The 3,585-nt window shown below is 41.5% G+C and overlaps 1 non-coding gene across 1 annotated transcript; it reads right to left on the bottom strand.

Annotated features, from left to right (window-relative positions):
- Positions 1-3,271: 3,271 nt before the first annotated feature.
- LOC118488492 lies at positions 3,272-3,378 on the bottom strand. The gene has a single exon (XR_004885030.1). It is a non-coding gene; the product is annotated as a small nucleolar RNA R71 (small nucleolar RNA).
- Between the last annotated feature and the right edge of the window lie 207 nt (positions 3,379-3,585).

The following is a 3,585-nucleotide window of genomic DNA, read 5'->3' as shown; positions in this document are numbered from 1 at the left end:
CAGTATCTAACATATGACCTGCTAGCTATCTTATGACTGTATGTTGTCGATTTGTTTTTGTTGCCTTTGGTGTGTTGCTTTTTGCAGGTGTTATTACCGGGAGCCAGCCCAGTATCTGCCTGAAGACTTTTGGTTATTTGTAGTATGGTTACAAAAATTATGTAGTCTGTTTACTAGGTCTGCTAGTGTTTTACTTGTTCATTTGCTTTTTCCTTTTAGGGTTAACAAAATTCCCTGTTGTATTTATGTACACTCGTTTTGCAGTTTATTTACAAAGAGTTCTTTAGTGTGTATGTTTTAGCTCTTTTTGTAGTTTCTTACAAAGTCTTTTCATGGTTCGTTTTGTAAACCAGGATTCTCTGTACGAGGACAGTCCGTGGACAAGTTTATAACTGCAGATTATGTTTTCTAACTTGTTTGTCCGCTTTCTTTGGGCTAGCTAGGCCATGCTTTGCCTCACAGCCGGGCGTTCGGTGTGTTGGATACACCTTTTTACACGTGTGTTGTTTGTCATTAGGTTTGTAGCTTCTGGGCACGTCTGCCCTAGTACAATACCTGTAATTTACTAAAAGGAAAAGTGGGTTGTTCATTATCATATGTTTATTGGGGACTCTGTCCTCCAGTACAAGATATTACAAAATGTCTTTCTTGGGGTAATCCCCTAGCTAGTAGTTAACTGATGTGCACAAAATGCAACATATAAATTACATCAAATGTGGCATAAAACTAACCCTTTGTTAGTACTAATGTTGGAAAAAGTGTGTTTTTGTCTTCCTTTCGTATTTTCAGGATTAAATGAGCTCAAATGAACAAAAGAAGCAAAAAGGTAGCTAAATCTAACATAAATACAAGAAAAGGAACAAACGTGGCATGCCCGACCCCCGATAGCATCTTCCCAAGCAAAAACAAGAGAACAGAAGGCTGAACACGCCCCGTGCTCAGAGCACGAGGGCGTGCCCAAGTGTCTGCAGAAAAGACAAAGTTGTAGAAGCTTCTATCACCCACCACGGGGGCGTGCCCAGCGGACACGGGGCCGTGGTCAACTCTAAGATTCGCAGAATATGAGGAAATTTTGATAGTACAGATATGCTTCTGCACACGGGGTCGTGCCCAACGGACACGGGGGCGTGGTCAACTAATGCAGACTAACTGCAATTAATGAAAAAAGAGAAAGAGGATGGACACGGGGCCGTGCCCGAGCTGTTGTTCAGGCTATAAATAGGGGTGCTTGGCTCATTTGCAAACCATCCCTTGCCATACCACCTCTCTCACACTTCACCCACACTCCACCACCACCACAACACCATCATCCACCACCATCATCCATCACTTGGTAAGAGTTCTTGACAATCAAAGGCCATGTTTGCCTAAGTCTCTTACATCACTTGGTGAAGACAAGTGTTTAGTGTAATACTTTTTATTTTTAATCTTTTCGCACTTTTTATTTGGTTATGTATTAATGACTTTAATAACTAGTTTCTTATGTTGAAGGTGATTCTTCCTTATCATTTGTCTGTGGTGTCTTGGCATTATTTTACTGTCTATATAAATAAAATATTTTCACCATTCATATCTCCACAGTCTATATGGAGATATGTTGGCTACCTTGTCGGGGGTTAAGGGTATGGTTTGGTAAAAGTCTTGCCTTGTTCAGTGTATAGATCCTGCAAGGACCTGGGTCAAATTTAGTAGGACCTCCTTCAATACCCATCGGTATTGGATGGCGGGGGTCCAAACTCTTTGATCCCCTCATATGTAAGCTACTATTAAATCTTTAACCCGGATACTTAGGACTGTATCCCTGCTGACTCAGACTACTTAGCCGAGGGTAACGTCACCTTCAAAAGAGGGGCCTATCACATTATGCATTAATAACTTAATTAATTATTTTTCAATAATCCGACCCTTTAGGATTGTATCCTTGCTGACTCAAACTACTGGGTTGAGGGTGACGTCACCTTCAAAAGAGGGGCCTATTACAATGACTAAGATAATCTCTTAAAAAGTGCAAAAGTGCGAAAATAATCAAAGGTTACACTACACACGAGTCGGATCCAAGTGATTCATCTTGTCTATCTGTTTTTATTTTTGTTTTTATTTTCAGCATTTTTAGTTTTTATTTTCTAGTATAAAACATTTTTCTAAACTTTTGATTTGATTAGACGTTGAGGATAAACCGGTACTAAAAGCTCTTGTGTCCTTAGACGACCTCGGTATCTTACCAACACTATACTACGCTCACGATGGGTGCACTTGCCCATATGTGTGTTTGGTGTTAGCAAAATATTGTGTTTTATAAATTTAAAACTTGACTAACGTGTAAAAAGGGATAAAAATATATCTAAAAACATACAACACGACACACGCATCAAGTTTTTGGCGCCATTGCCGGGGACAAAAGGATTTTACGAAAGTTAGGAATCAACGGCCTAATCATTTTTTCTAATTTTTCTGTTTTTTTAGGATTTTCTTAATTTTTCAGTTTCTGTAGAGCTCAGCACAGGCCGTGCCTGGTCGGACACGGGCCGTGCCCAGCATTGTTACTGACAATTTTTATTTTCTGAGTTACAGAGACTTGAGCACGGGGCCGTGTCGGTGCAACACGGGGCCGTGTCGAACTCCCCAGTAACAGGGATCCGGAAAACAATCACTGTATCTCCGACCACGGGCCGTGTTCACTGAGCACGGGGCCGTGGTGAAGCTTCTGACCAACATTCTTCTTTGTTTTTATTGCAGGACTCGGGACCCAGGCGCCACATCTGAATTTTCCATGTAGTGTATGAGCTCCCGTTCTAGTAGAGACATAAAAGAACCCCTAGACGAACCCGAACGCTTTCTAAGAAGAAGACTTAAAGCTAAAAACCAAGAGAAAGTTTCGGGGGACCCACTTCCAATGGCTGACCAACGTACCCTAATGGATTACCTACGACCCACCGTAGGTAATCTCGGCGCCGCTATCAATGCACCAAATGTCGAAGCCAACAACTTCGAACTTCGGCCGCATTTGATACAAATGCTTTAAAACTCCGCAACCTTCCATGGGCTTGCAGACGAAGATCCACATCTACATATTACTAATTTCTTAGAAATATGTGATACCTTTCCGATCAATGGAGCATCAAACGACGCCATCCGCCTTCGAATGTTTCCATTTTCACTAAAAGACCGAGCTAAGGCTTGGCTCAATACCCTCCCAGTTGGCTCGGTAAACACCTGGGATGAACTAGCCCAAAAGTTTCTATATAAATATTTCTCTCCTGCTAAAACGGTTAAATTAATGACTGAAATTAATACATATTCACAAGAGGATGGGGAATCCTTATATGAAACTTGGGAACGGTTCAAGGAGCTACTAAGAAAGTGTCCTCATCAGGTCTTGCGGTATGGTAACAAGTATCCACTTTCTATAATGGGTTGTTGCCACACACAAGACAAACACTTGACTCTAGCTCCGGGGACTTTTAGGTAATCGTCGCCCAAATGAAATATATAATCAAATTGAGGAAATTGCTCAAACCAGTTTTCAGTGGCACACTCCCCGAGGCAATAAATCTATTGCCCCGAGCGCCCATAAGGTTGACGAAA

Source organism: Helianthus annuus, chromosome 16, assembly GCF_002127325.2.
Source record: "Helianthus annuus cultivar XRQ/B chromosome 16, HanXRQr2.0-SUNRISE, whole genome shotgun sequence".
Taxonomy (NCBI): Eukaryota; Viridiplantae; Streptophyta; class Magnoliopsida; order Asterales; family Asteraceae; genus Helianthus; species Helianthus annuus.
The sequence above is the reverse complement of the archived record's forward strand: the minus strand, read 5'-3'. Positions and strand labels throughout refer to the sequence as shown.